The sequence below is a fragment of the Mirounga angustirostris genome, unplaced genomic scaffold (genome assembly GCF_029215605.1).
Source record: "Mirounga angustirostris isolate CCGP_5_RB_7025 unplaced genomic scaffold, mMirAng1.0.hap1 SCAF_9, whole genome shotgun sequence".
NCBI classification, from domain to species: Eukaryota; Metazoa; Chordata; class Mammalia; order Carnivora; family Phocidae; genus Mirounga; species Mirounga angustirostris.
In genome coordinates, this window is record NW_026991717.1 from 50,705,619 (window position 1) to 50,721,996 (window position 16,378).

At 35.2% G+C, this 16,378-nt stretch overlaps 1 protein-coding gene and 1 non-coding gene across 3 annotated transcripts in view; one reads left to right on the top strand and one right to left on the bottom strand.

The window, feature by feature from the left end:
• Positions 1-16,378, bottom strand: part of UNC13C (unc-13 homolog C) — a 564,880-nt gene that overhangs the window by 442,940 nt on the left and 105,562 nt on the right. The gene's annotated exons all lie outside the window — the stretch shown is intronic.
• LOC123862581 (U6 spliceosomal RNA) lies at positions 14,400-14,502 on the top strand. The gene has a single exon (XR_006795282.1). It is a non-coding gene; the product is annotated as a U6 spliceosomal RNA (small nuclear RNA).

Genomic DNA, 16,378 nt, shown 5'->3' on the forward strand with positions numbered 1-16,378 from the left:
TTTAGTGATATCTAGCAGCAGACTGTTTTGTTGAGAAAAATTTTTTTGAAGTTGATGCTAAGGAAATTATTTTTGTTACAGATTGAATTATGTCTCCCAAAATTCACATGCTGAGGTCCTCACAGCACCTCAGAATATAGGCTTCTTTGGGAATAGAGTTGTTGCAGATATAGTTAAGATAAGGTCATACTTGAATACGTTGGTTCCCAATCCAATACGACTGGTGTCTTTATAAAAAGGAGATATTTGGAAACAGATGCATACACAAGAAAAACACCATCTGAAGATTGCAGCTCTGCTGCCACAGGCCAAGGATATCTACCAGATGCTAGAAGAGAGGCTTGGGCAGATCTTTCCCTAACATTTTCAGAGGGAGCATTGCCCTTTTAGCATACCTTCATCTCAGACATCTAGCCTCCAGAATTGTGAGACAACAGATTTCTGTTGTCCTAAGTCACTCAGTTTATGGTGCTTTGTTTATCAGCCATGGCAAACTAACATAATTTTAAGTCCTGAAAAAAAAATTGTGTAAAGATCTGCACTTTCATTTTTCACAAAAAGAAACCTGGAAAAACATGCATAATCAAGTATAGAAATATGGGTTGAAAATTATGTTGTAGGGACGCCTGGGTGGCTCAGCCAGTTAAGCATCTGCCTTCGGCTCAGGTCATGATCCCAGGATGCTGGGATCCAGTCCTACACTGGGTTCCTTGCTTAGTGGGGAGCTGGCTTCTCCCTCTGCCTGCCGCTACCCCTGCTTGTGCTCTTCCTCTGACAAATAAAATCTTAAAAAAAAAAAAAAGAAAGAAAATTACATTCTATGACCTTGATTCAATAATCTGTGACCATCAAAATAAACATATTTAATATACTATATAAAATAAGAAATGTTTATGTGTATATACATATGTACATATATAACATAGGTTTAATATACATTATACATGTACCTACTACATATAATCAGTACACACACACACTCACAATGGCTTTGTTCCCTGACAAATTGCCTTTTGTTGTACATGTAGTTCTTTGCTTAGTCAAATTCTGATTAAACCTCCGTAATTACCAAAAAACAAACAAACAAAAACCTCTGTAATTACAAGTTGGATGCTCCTTAGAAGACTATTCCCAATGCTCCTTGTCTCAAAAGTCCTATCACTGCACAAGGTCATCTTGCAGTTCAGTGACTTAATGCTGTTAATATAAGATCACAATGCATCCATCTACTTTATAGTGAAACCTCCTTTATAATTGGATTAAAGTGAAGTTCCAGGGACTGTACATTTTTTTAATGTCTCAAAATTCCATAAACTAGTTATTTAATTTTTTAAAGCTTACAAAATATTTACTAGGTGAATATCACTATCTATTGAATCACGATGCATAGGAACTTTAAACTATTAAGCTTATAAGAATATTTGTAATATAAGTGTGTCTCCTGAGTATTAAACTTAATGTTTCTCATGTGACCATCCTCAAGAAGGAACTTTGAATGTGATTTAAGGCAACATGTGACCTCCTGAGCACTCAATTTTCCTTCATATGTAAGTGAAATAAGAGGGTTTGGCCAGCATATATCTAAAGCTTCTAGCTCTAAATTCTATGATTTTGTCTCTAGATATAATTTTCAGTGTAACAAATATTTACTCACCAGTGACCACTCAAAATATTAATACTTACTACCTAAATTTGAGATATAATTATTTCACAATTTAAGATAAAAGTAAAAATAGCAGCAATGTCCACAATAGCCAAACTCTGGAAAGAGCCAAGATGTCCATGGACAGATGAATGGATAAAGAAGATGTGGTATATATACACAATGGAATATTATGCAGCCATCAAAAGGAATGAGATCTTGCCATTTGCAATGACGTGGATGGAACTGGAGAGTGTTATGCTGAGCGAAATAAGTCAATCAGACAGAGAAAGATATGTATTATATGACCTCACTGATATGAGGAATTCTTAATCTCAGTAAACAAACTGAGGTTTGCTGGGGGGGGGTGGGAGGGATGGGGTGACTGGGTGATAGACACTGGGGAGGGTATGTGCTATGGTGAGCACTGTGAATTGTGCAAACCTGTTGAATCACAGATCTCTACCCCTGAAACAAATAATACCTTATATGTTAAAAAAAAAAAAAATAAAAGAAGAAGATAGCAGGAGGGGAAGAATGAAGGGGGGGAAATCGGTGGGGGAGATGAACCATGAGAGACGATGGACTCTGAAAAACAAACTGAGGGTTCTAGAGGGAATGGGGGTGGGAGGCTGGGTTAGGCTGGTGATGGGTATTAAAGAGGGCACATTCTGCATGGAGCACTGGGTGTTATGCGCAAACAAGGAATCATGGAACACTACATCAAAAACTAATGATGTAATGTATGGTGATTAACATAATAAAAAATTTAAAAAAGCTAATGATGTAATGGATGGTGATTAACATAATAATAATTAAAAAGAGTAAAAGTAAAAATTGTTGTGTTGTTGTGTTTTCTTTCTTGGTATTTTATCCTTGCTATAACTCTTTTTGAAGAAAATTTAGATGGAAGAGATCTGAAAGTTTATAAAGATTTTGAGTTCTGGAGGCCTATCTAGCTTAAGAATTCCTTAAACTTTTTTGCTCTAATGTCCTTCTTTGCTCTCTAGCCCTTCAAAGATAGAACAAAACTCCCACTAGTGATATTGTTCACTATCCACTTTGGAAATAGGTTTGCTTAATTTTCCAGCATATCAAAATACATATGGTTTTTAAGACATGTATACTATGCCTGAAAATCATGAGATGGTAGCTGAAAATAATTCAGAGAAAAGCCTATATTGTAATCAAAGGATTGTTGAATTTCCATTAACCTTTACAGAGTACCTACTATGTGTTGGATATTTTGCATAGCACCTTACCTGCTCTTTTATTGAATCCTATCAATTGTCTTGTGAGGCTATCAATATTCATTAGATCTTGCCAAGGCAGAGGAAATCCTTTGGCCTGGCTCACATTTCCATTGTAATTCAGGATATAATGGGGTGAGTGCTGAGTGAGAGATTAATGCTCATATCTCATATACTTTTTTGTTCAGTTATGGACTGGGAGGTTAACTTAAAAAATTGAGAGAAAAAACAATACACTATGGTAAGGATAGATGAAAGATATGAACAAGTTGATATGGGAGCACAGAGAAAAGATCTCCTAACTCTGCAGTCAGAGAGGACACTGGGTTTGTAAACAATTCATGGGGGCAATGATTTATGAATGGGCATTTGTCAGTTCAATGAAGCCATTCTAGGGGAAAAAAACTGCAAAGGCACTGAAGCTTCAAAGAGTAGAGAGTATTAGGAACTGAAACATGGGAGTGTGATAGTAAAGAATTATAAGAAATAATAATATGTAGATGAATAGGGTTTCTTGCATAAAAATCTTGATAGATTTCATTAAGGAATTTAAATTACACTCTAATTATAATGTATAACCACAGACTGTTTTCAAGCAAGACCATGACATGTAACATGATCAGACTTTTATTTTGTTTTTAAAAATCTGGGTCAGTCCTCTGGACAATAAGGCAGAATAAGATGATATAGAAAGATTCTGCTCTCTGGCCCACTTATATCACAATTCTACACACATGCACAATTGCTAGGTAACAATTTTCTTTTTTTCTTTTTTTTTTTTAATAAGCTCTAGGCCCAACATGGGCCTTGAACTCATGAACCTGAGATCGAGAGTCCCATGCTCCACCAACTGAACCAGCCAGGCACCACAACTAGGTAACAATTTTTAATATGTTGTATACCTGAAAATAATCTAACATTTTGTGTCAGCTATACTCAAATTATTTACAAAACTTTAAAACATATCCAAGCTTAGGGGTGCCTGGGTGGCTCAGTCAGTTAAGTGACCGACTCTGGATTTCACTCAGGTCATAATCCCAGCTTTATTTTGCTGAGATCAAGCCCTGAGACAGGATGGACTCTGTACTCAGCAGGGAGTCTGCTTAAGAGTCTCTCTCTCCCTCTGCCCCCAACTCCCCCACCCCCGTGCTCACTCATGCACTCTAGCATGCTCTAAATAAATCTTTAAAAAGTATCTAAGCTTAAAAGGAAAACAAACAATCTCCCCAATCACTACAAATGAAGTAGCAATTCAAAATTAATAGTGAAATAAAAACCAAAATTGCTTTCAGGGGCATTGGAACAATTTTTTACTCAGCAAGCATTGATCAAGTGACCCCTAAGCGCTAAGCACTGTGCTAGGGGCTAGAGATACAACAATTGAAAATAAAGATAATTGTCACTATTCCTCATAGAACTTCAGTGGTAAGCCCACACCACAGAGTCTGTGCAACAACTAAAACTTTTTCTACCAGGATAAAACAGTGATTTGATCCAATGTCAACACATGCATGAGATAAAAACTATGAGCGTGGAGAGACAATAAGGAAACTTTCCATCTACCTGGAAACATAAATGGAAAAAATTTACCCAGGATAAAGGAAACCTCAAGTCTATCTAAGTATAGGTTCAGAATCCACATCAAATTGAAAACTGAAATACATTTATTCTTTTCACATTAAATACTATTAGAAATTGATGATGTGCCTGGCCACAAAAGAAACCTCAGCACGTTCCATAAAAGTGGAATTAAACAATTAAACAAGAAATTAACAGTGGGTTGGCAATTTAAAACTACCATCACCAAACAAAAAACTATGTTTGGAAACTTATAAACATTCCCTAATATGATTTGGGGGGAAAAACAGAAACAGTGGAAATTATGAAATATTAATAACTAAATATTAAACATACATCAACACACATGTACATACATGTACTTCTGGGATAAATCAGTTGTAATAGGAGGCTGACAGCCTTAAAAGTATATTTTAAATATAACTTAATTAAAATAGACAAGGTAAATATTCAACTCAAGAATCACAGAATAAATTAATAGTAAAAATCAGGATAGTAAAGATGCAAAATAATTATGTAAAATTTTCTGAAAAAATATGTGTGCAGTGTGAGGTGATATCTCATTGTGGGTTTGATTTGCATTTTTCTGATAATGAGTGATGGTGAGCAGCTCTTCATGTGTCTGTTGGCCATCTGTAGGTCTTCTTTGGAGAAGTGTCTATTCAGGTCCTCTGCCCATTTTTTAAACAGATTGTCTGGGACTTTTTTGGTGTTGAGCTGTAGCAGTTATTTATATAGTTTGGATATTAACCCCTTATTTGGTCTATCATTTGCAAATATCTTCTCCCATTAAGTAGGTTGCCTTTTTGTTTTATTGATGGTTTCCTTTGCTGGGCAAAAGCTTTTTATTTTGATGTAGTTCCAATAGTTTACTTTTGCTTTTGTTTGCCTTGTCTTAAGACATCTCTAGAAAAATGCTGCTATGGCTGATGTCAAAGAATTACTGTCTGTGTTCCCTTCTAGGGGTTTTATGGTTTCAAGTCTCACATTTAGGCCTTTAATCCATTTTGAGTGCATTTTTGTGTATGGTGTAAGAAAGTGGTCCAGTTTCATTAATTTGAATGTAGCTGTCCGGTTTTCCCAACACCATTTGTTGAAGAGATTGTCTTTTTCCCATTGTGTATTCTTGCTTCCTTTGCCATAGATTGACCATATAAGCATGGGTTGACTTCTGGGCTCTCTTTTCTGTTCCACTGACCTATGCTAGAATGTTTTTATTATTATGATGCTAGAATCAAAGAGACAAGAAATGACAAGTGTCGGTGAAGATGTGAAGAAAAAGAATCCTTCCATACTGTTGGTGGGAATGTAAATTGGTACAGCCACTGGGGCAAACAGCAGAGAAGTTCCTCAAAAAATTAAAAGTAGAAGTACCATGTGATTCAGTAATTCTACCTCTGGGTATTTACCCCCAAAAATGAAAATACCAATTTAAAAGATACATGTACACCCTTATGTTTTTATTGCAGCATTACTTACAATAGCCAAGGTATGGAAGCAACTGTAGTGTCCATCGCTACATGAATGGACAAAGAGAATGTTTACACACACACACACACACACACGTATAAAATGGAATATTAGCCATAAAAAGGATGAGGTCTTGCCATTTGTGACAACACAGATGGATCTAGAGGGTATAATGTTAAGTGAAATAACTCAGATTGAGAAAGACAAATACCATACGATTTGACTCATATGTAGAATCTATAAAACAGAACAAATGAACAAAAGCAGAATCAAACCTATAAATACAGAGAACAAACTGATGGTGGCCAGAGGGAAGGAGGGTGAGGGGATGGGCAAAACGGCTGAAGGGTAGGAGACACAGGCTTCCAGTTATGGAATGAATAAGTTACGGGAATAAAAAGGCATGGCACTGGGAATATATTCTATGATATTGTAATAGTGTTGTATGGTGACAGATGGTAGCTATTTTTGTGGTGAGCATAGCATAACAGAGTTGTTGAATCACTACGCTGTATACTGAAACTGATGTAAAATTGTGAACCATACTCAAAAAGTTATGAAAGAAAAATTGCTTCTTTAAAGCATAAATAAAAGTACAATTCTTTATCAAGACTGGTTACAAAGAAGGAATGTACACATGAACAATACCATTATGTAAAAAGGATGTAACCGAAGATGCAGTGGAAATTTTTAAAAAATTAAAAGTATGCTATAAACATCTTTATGTCAATGCTAAGACTTGAAAGTAATTTTCTAAAGACATTAACAAAAATATACTTTCTAAAAGAAATTACTAACATTTATAGAAAAATATGGGAAACTAAAACCATTACTAAGGAAACTTTATTCAGTAGGAAAATCTCCCCAAGAAAGAACACTAGAAGGTTTTTTAAAGTTTTATGAAGTCCATATTAAGTAAATACCAAGGTAATACAAATTTGACTATAGAAGTGAAGTGAACACATAGAATGGAAACTGAAAGAAATGTACATTTTCTAAGGCTAGCATAAGCTTGCTATTAAAATCAGAAAAGGACCATACAAACTAAGATTATATACCAATACCATATGGGAGAACTCATAAGCAAAATCCTAAATAAATTTTTTGTATTTGATCCAGCATGGGTGTATACATTTATCCAAGTTGGATTTATCCCCAAAATAAAATAGTGCTTTAACAATATAAAAATCAGACTTCTGCTTCCAGAAAAAAAAAAAAATAGATTTACTTTCCCTATAACTCCCACTAAATACAACTAAGAACTTTGGACATAATATATAAAATAAGCACATATAAAGCTCTGAAAGTTGGAGAGATGGCATAGTGACTAGCGACTTTAGATTCAAAGTATAATACAGCGATGAGTTTTCTGGGTTTTCTGTTTGCCTCAAATATCCCAAACTGAACATTGTAACCCAGAGATATAAATGGTGCAGACAAGAAAGACTCCAAGGAAAACCTACTCTCCTTAACAGAGGAACCAAGAAAGGGACAGGCCACTCAGACAAAAACCTTTAGATGATAATTAACCCACTCTAGTCAAACACCACACACAAAATCCTGTGGCCCCCATTTCCACTCCTGTCAGTGAAGGTCAAAAGCAATGCCTAGACTTCTACCCTTTCTGGACTGTAATAAGGTACTTCAATCCCCCCTACTGGCTGGAGTGCTGTCAGAGAAGGCCAAGTAGGGAGTTGGAAATCACAGAGACAGCCTGAACTTCTCCCCTGTGAAAGTAGTAATGAGACACCCTTTCCCTCCTCAATGGAGTTTTATTAAAAGAGACCTAGTGCAAAGTCAGGACTTTCATCACTGCTCAGCCATAACAAAATCACCCCTCAATGTCAGTGGTGGCTACACAGGAAGCAGCAATTAGGCACCTATTCCCCTCTAAGCTAGGGCAGTATAAGCAGAGACCCAGGAGGAAGCCTCAACTCCGAGTCATGCCCACTGCAGTAACAAAAAGTTTCTCCACCTGGGTATCTATGGAAACTGAGGGCGAAAAAACCCTAAATTTCCATCTCCATCTAGAAGAAATGAGTCAGAATTCTCATTCAAGTACCAGAGCACTGTCAGGCAAGATAAATACAAGATTTAAGTAAGACCCGAAGTCTTAAAATACCCAAAATGTCCATATTAAAATCACTTGTCATACCAGGGACCTCAAACTGAATGAGGAAAGACAACAGATGCCAATGTGATAATCCAGGTGTTGGAAGTATCTGAACAAGGATTTTAAAGCAGTCAATAAAAAAAGTTTCAACAAACAATTTAAAATATGTCTGGAACCAATGAAGAGAAAGTTTTATGGAAGGAGTACACAGTCTCAAAGAAATTGAAGATATGAAAAACAAATGGAAATTTTAGAAATAAAAAATACAGCCACTGAAATATTACTAAGCGGATGGACTCAACAGCCACTTGAAAGAAAAAAAATCAGTGAATTTGAATATAAAACAGTAGAAATTACACAGTCTGAACTACAGAGCCTGAATGTAAGTGTTAGGGACATGTGGGATTATGATAAAAAATTTAAAAATATAATATTCATCTCATTGGAGTCCCAGAAAGACAGAAGAAAAAGGAACAGAATTCTGAGTCTTCTCAAACTGCTCTAACAAAATATCACAGATTGAGTAGCTTTAGCAATAGACATTTACTTCTCACAGTTCTGGAGAATGATAAGTCCAAGATCAAAGTGCTATCAGATTTGATTCTTGGTTAGGGCTCTCTTCCTGGCTCACAGTGGTCCACCTTCTCACTGTATCCTCACATGACAGAGTGAGCTCTGGTCTCTCTTCCTATTCTGATATGTTAAAAAAAAAAAAAAAAAAGACGACAGCGGGGGGAAGAATGATGTGGGGGGAAATCGGTGGGGGAGACAAACCATGAGAGACGATGGACTCTGAAAAACAAACTGAGGGTTCTAGAGGGGAGGGGGGTGGGGGGATGGGTTAGCCTGGTGATGGGTATTAAAGAGGGCATGTTCTGCATGGAGCACTGGATGTTATACACAAACAATGAATCATGGAACACTACATCAAAAACTAATGATGTAATGTATGGTGATTAACATAAAATAATAATAAAAAATATAGTAAAAAAAAAAACAAAACACTGATCCCACCATTGTGCTCTACCCTCAAGACCTCATCTAAACCTCATTGACTCTCAAAGGCCCTATGTTCAAATACAATCACATTAGGAGTTAGGGCTTCAACATCTGAATTTGGGGAGGGCACAAACATTCAGTTCATAACAGAGCTGGAAATCTATTCAATAAAAAATGCCAAAAAAATTCAAGTTTTGCAAAAAATAAAACACAAATCTACAGAATAAGCTGATAAACCATATACAGGACAAACTGAAAAATTCATGTCAAGACATATCACAAACTCCTGAAAACTGAAAGCAAAGAAAAAATGTTGACAGTAGTAAGAGAAATGGCACATTATCTATAGGGGAGAAACAATTTGAATGAGAATGGATTTTCTATCAGAAACCATAGAGGCAGAAAGAAATGGCATAACACTTTGAGTGCTGAAGAAGAAAATAATCAACCCAAGATTCCATATTCAGTGCAAACATATCCTCAAGAATGAAGAGGCAATCAAAACATTCTCAGATGAAGGAAAACTATGAGACTTTATAAACAGCCAACTTACTTTAAATGAATGGCTAAAGTAAATTTTCTGAACAGAAAGGAAATGAAAAAAGGAGTCTTGAAACATCCAGAAAGGACAGTGAATGGTAAAAGCAAAACTATGGGTAACACAGTATGCTTCCCTTTTCCTCTTGAGTTTTCTATATTATGTTTGACGGTTGAAACAAAAAGTTTAACACTATCTAATGTGGTTCTCAATGTATACAGAGGAAATATTTAAGACAATTTTACTTTAAATGAGAGAGATAATAAAGGAATATAGTGGTAGATAATAAGGTTTTTGCACTTCACTAGAACTGGCAAAATGTATTCACCAACCAACTTTGACAAATTATGTATATATAATGTTTAGTAGGCAAATTAATGGCCCCCAGAGACAACCATGTTATAATTCTTGGAACCAGAATAATTTATTTCATACAGAAAAGGGAAATTAAAGTTGCAGATAGACTTAAGTTTGCTCATCAACTAATCTTAATATTGGAATATTATCCAGGGTTATCAGGTAAGTCCAATGTAATCAGGACACTCAAAGTGGAAGAGGAAGGTAGGAGAGTGAGGTCAGCGTGATGTAATATTAAAAAGCTCAACACACAGTGGTGCCTGGGTGGCTCAGTCAGTTGAGCATCCAACTCTTGGTTTCAGCTCAGGTCATGATTTCAGGGTCATGGGATTGAGTCCCATGTCAGACTCTGTGCTCAGCAGGGAGTCTGATGGGAATTATTTCCATCTCACTCTGTCCCTCCCCCCAATAATAAATAAATCTTTTAAAAAATGCTCAACATACAGTTGCTTTTGAAGATAGAGGAAAATGTTTATGAGCCAAAAAATGAGTGCATCTAAAACCTGGAAAAATCATTGAAACAGATTCTACCCTAAGCCTCTGGAAGGGAATAGCTGTGCTGTGCTGACACCTTGACTTTAGTCCAGTGAGCCTGTAACAGACCTTTCACCTTCAGGATTCTAAGATAAAAAATTGTGTTTTAGTTTGTGGCAATTTTTTAAGGAAGCAATAAAAAAAAACTTATACATAATGCAATACCAAGAATTGTCACTAAAAATGTTATACAAAGAGATACATTGAAAAACTTGAAGTGTAAAGTAATCTATAGAAATGCAGAATAGACAATGAAAACCAGAGAAAACAAACAGAAGACAAAGAATAAAATGACAGATTTAATCCTTATCAATAATTGCATTAAATGTAAATGGTCTAAATATATCAAATAAAAAACCTTAATGGGATGGATAAAAAAAACATCATGACCTTACTATATGCTCAGGAACTCAATTCAAATATAATGATAAAGGCAGGCTAAAAGTAAACAAATGGAAAAAGATATACTATACAATCAGAATACAGGAGTAGCTAAACTAATATCTGATAATGTAGACTTCAGAGCAAAAGAAGAGAGGCATACTGTATAATGGCATAAAGGTAAATTGACCAGGAAGACATAACAATCCAAAAGGAGATGTAACTGAAAAGTAGACAAATCCACAATTATTGTCGGTCATTTAAATACCCACCCTACAGTGATGAGAATAATCAAAGAAAGTATTAATACATGGTATACCATGTTTATGAATTGAAACCCTTGAGATACAAAATGCCAACTGTCTCCAAATTTTATATATATATATATATATATATATATATATATATATATACACACACATTATATGTGTGTGTATGTATATAATTTTTTTTCACAACTCCTTTTATAGTCAGAGTAACCAAGACTGTGATATCAATAGATGGAATTAAACATTGATCAATGCAACAGAATAGAGAACCCAGATAAAGACCCACAGAACTCATTTTTCTATAAGGATGCAAAAAGCAACTCAGTGGAGGATAGATTTTTAAACAACTGGTGCCTGAGCAACTGGATATTTATAAGCAAAAACACACCCTCAACCTAAACCTCATACCTTAATGCAAAAATTATCTCAAAATGAATATTTAAATATGAAATAAAAATTATAAAAAAAACCTTAACTCAGGAAAAAGTCTCTAAGACAAAACTTGAAGAGTTCTTAATCATGACATCAAAAGCATGATACCAAAAAAGTCAATAATTTGGTCTTAAAAACTTGCTGTTGGAAAGCCCATGTAAAAAGGATTTTAAAAAAAGAAAGGTATAAATTGGAATAAAATATTTGCAAACCATATATTGAAAAAAGAACTAGTACCTACAATATATAAAGAACTCTCAAAACTCAACAGCAAACAATCACCAGACACACACAATTAGAAAATGGGCAAAAGATGTAGAGACATTTCACTGAAGAGGACATATGAATGACAAACAAGCACATGAAAAGATGATCAGTCTCACTAGATATTCAGGAAATGCAAATTGGAGCCGTGATGAAATGTTTCTATGTACCTATTAGAACAGTTAAACAAAAACAATGACAATACCAAATGCTAGAAAGGATGCAGTTAAACTGGTCTCTCATACATTGTCAGTGTGAATGTAAAATACAATAATTCTCAAACAGTTTGACAATTTCTTATAAAATTAAATATACCTCTACAATACAGCCAGCAATTGAACTCCTGGGCATTTATCCTGGAAAAAATGAAACATCCACACAAATCTTACAAATGACTGTTCATAACAGCTTTATTTTAATAGCCTCAAACTGAAACAACCAAAATATCCCTCAGTAGGTGAATAGTTAAACTGTGATACATCCCAGGAATACATTAGTATTCCTTAAATACTAATCAGCGATAAAAATAAACTGATACACACAGCAACTTAGATCTCAAGGGCATTATGTTAGGAGAAAAAAAATATCCAGATGACAGATACTATATGACTCCATTTATATAAAATTATACAGACGGAAAACAGATTAGTGTTTGCCAGGGGTTATGCAAGGTTAAACATGGGAGGGGTTGATGAGAGAGACTAGACAGGGATAGCACAAGGCATGATGGAATAGTTTTGTATTTGGATTGCAGTGATGGTTATACAATCTACACATATGATAAAATGAAAAATATGTACACACATTGTACCAATGTCAAATTCCTGGTCTTTATATTGTGCTCCAATTATATAACATGTAACTATTGGGGGGAACTCAGTGAAGGGTATGTGTGATATCTGTACTATCTTTTCAATAGCCTGTTAACCTATCTTTTTTTAATTAAGCAGTTTAAAAAATCTGTGTTAAAAAATGAGTTGTATTTAATCAAAACTACAACCCAATTTAAACTTGGACAAAAATTTGAACAGATGCTTCACGAAATACATGAGCGGCCAAAAAGCACAAAGATGATACTTTTCATCATTAGTCACTGGGGAAATAAAATTTAAAACCACAATTAGATACTATAATATATACTGTGGAATGGTTGAAATTAAAGACTGACAATAACAGTGTTGGTAAGTATGTGAAGCAACTCAAACTTGCTTACCCTGAGAACGTAAAATGCTACAATCACACTGGAAAACAGGTAGTTATTTCTTAAAAATTTAAACATGGTACCAAAATATGGAAAGATCCCAGATGTCCACTGACAGAGGAATGGATAAAGAAGATGTGATTTTATACACACACACACAATGGAATATCACTAAGTCATCAAAAAATGAAATCTTGCCATTTGCAACTATGTGGCTGGAAATAGAGGGTATTATGCTAAGTGAAATAAGTCCGTAAGAGAAAGACAAATACCATATGATTTCACTCATATGTGGAATTTAAGAAACAAAACAGATGAACATAGGGCAGGGGAAGGTAAAATAAGACAAAAACAGAGGGAGGCAAATCATAAGAGACTCTTAACTATAGGAAATAACCTAAGGGTTGCTGGAGGGGAGGTGGGTGGGGGTATGGGGTAACAGGGTGATGGGCATTAAGGACGGCACTTGAAGTAATGAGCACGGGGTGTCGCATGTAACTGATGAATCACTAAATTCTACCTCTGAAACTAATAATATATGTTAATTAAATTGAATTTAAATACAAAATTAAAAAAGCCACCCTGAAAAAAAATTTAAACATGGTAAAGTCTAAATGTGGACAAACTTTAAATATAGAATATGGATTATATCTATATACATATATAGATATACGTTCTATGTATAAATTGCCACAAGACACAGAAAGCATAAATTATCACAAATAGGCATGACAAATGTATCACATCAGAAGTAAAGAAACAACAGAGCAGGAAAATGTATTTGCAACATACAATGGAGGATTAGCTTTGCCTCCATAAAAGAATTTGAAAAACAGGTAGAAAAATAAATTGCATGTTGAAATGCATTTCCTAAGAGGAAATTAGCATAGGAAAAGGTGCTCAAACTGTTAAGCTATAAGGATTGTGCAAGTTAACATTAAGCACTGATACCTTATTTCACAACCACTGGAATGGAAAAGAAAATGAAATATCTGAGACTGTCAAGTTGTTATGGATGGGAACTTCCATGAGGTACTATTAAAAATGTCTATGACCACTTTTGAAAATTGAAATCACAGTTTCTAGTAAGGTTGAAATTTGCTCACTCAATTGCCCCCAAAATCTGTTAGGTATGTAACATGAAGAGAATCTTACACTTATGTAGCAGATTACAAATAAAAAGATGTATACTACAACATTATTTGTCATAGGGTATACTGTACCATATTTTTCCCCAATAGGGAATAATTTTGATATATTTATATGGTAAAATACATTTGGATGAATTAATTAGACCAATAGGCATCAATGTAGTTTTTAAAAGAACACTGAGTTTAAAAAGCAAGTTTCAGAAATTATCTAGTCTAGAAAGCAATTTCAGCAGCACATATACTAAAATTGGAATGATACAGAGAAGATTAGCATGGACCCTGTGAAAGGATGACAGAATTATCTAGCATGGCATCATTTCTATATTTATGGATAGTGAAATTATAATACATCCTGGAAGAATACACGAGATTTTTTTTTATAGTGATTGTCCCTAGGAAAGGAAGGGAAGACTAGAGCGTGAAATAACCTTTAAAGAGCAGTAGCTCCTTTCCTATTGCCCTATTTACTACCAAACAACCCATTCCATTCCTCTCTGCCTCACACGACTGGCTCCTTGTGCCCTCAAGTATTCTTTGGCTTTTCCATTTACCAAATCTTACCATACTTGGATGATACCCCATCAATTACACATGGGGTAAAGCAGAGTACAGAGCAAATAACATGCAAACAAAAATTGCTTGTTGGAATCCTCTTATCTCAGAGATCGTAGAGATCATGTTGCCTAGTGTGCTTCAGATTGTGTTCTGAGAAGCCCTGGAGTTCCTGAGAGAAGCTTCACTGGGCAAGGAAGGGCTTGGCATCTAGGACTTGGCACCCACCACCTCAGATTCAAGCACAGCAGTTCTGACTTTATCTGCTTTATAACTGGGTCAGTACTCTTAACAAGGAGAACAAAAACCGCTGATTTTAGGTATCAACTTTATTTTTTTTATAAGAACATAATAAAGTCATTTTCTAGCAAGATCACATAACTCTTCTATGTTTAACCGATTTGATTTTACAGAATTCTCGGTTAAGGAAGGTATGTGGGAGCCTTTGGTTATTAACATCTACCTCCTCATATCCTATAAACAGGAGGGTGCTTTTTCAAATGTCAAGTCAAAATGAAATGATAATTATACTTCATTTACCAATACAGCAATTCTGGTATAAATTCAGGAAAAAAGGAGAAGGTAGAGTACGCTCCGTCAAATTTTGCAGTGTGCATCACACCCTGCTCTTTCACCAAGGAAAATAAGAGTCATCATCAACTTGTATAGGCAGAATTCTTTGATTCATTTAACCTAGTGATAACCCTGTAAATAAGTATTGTGTGTTAAAGAAAATGCAATGGGGTGTGAGCTTCTGGAAAGCAACTGTTGACTCTAACAGGATGTTGCCAGAGGAAGAACTAAGTCATCAAGCTTTCCATCCCTGCCCGTTAGCTAGGTAATCTCTAATGGAAGCCATTCATGAAGCTAATAAGTTCTCTTCAAGTAAATCACTAAAAAAAGGGAATTATATTAGGCACCAAAGTTCATGAGGAAGAAAATTCACAACAAAACAACTCTGATCTTTGCTCCAGGCTCTGCTTAATGGTCCAGAAAACTAATATTCATTAATTTTCACAAAAGAGGTCATATGGCTAGAGCTATAATGTTCAAGTAATATTCAATTACATTTTTTTCTAATGAGTGAAAGCTTCTTTTAATCATTTTGAAACCAGTTACCATGAAATGCATTATTTTATTCTTGTAATCTCTTCACTACAAGTCTTCAAAACATGGACGGCAATTTCACTTCCCAGGAAATACACTGAAAACAGAGGTTGATTTTGCATTCAGATTTCATTCGACCTAACAAACAGAATAATGACATTTTTTCCTACCCCTCCTGGTATAGAGTTTTGTAAAGTACTGTTTGTCTCTTGCAGAATTTCCCAGATTCAGAATTATTAATATTTCTACTTCAAACAGAAGACCTGCAACCATACTCACAGAGGATGTTTAGAATAGACCTTTTCTTGACTGCTAATGCCTAAAGAAGATGGTGTAGCCACAAAGCAGAGGGACTCTGATAGCGAATGTTCTTCACAATCTGTCTGAACAGATTTGGCAGGAGGAGGATTATTCACCCATAATATCTTCATCCCCACCCCTGCAACTTACAATCCACACTCTTTCATGATTCTACCTCTTATCAAGGAGTGCCTGTACACACAGAGCTAACGGTGTATGGATTAATCTGAAGATTAAAAA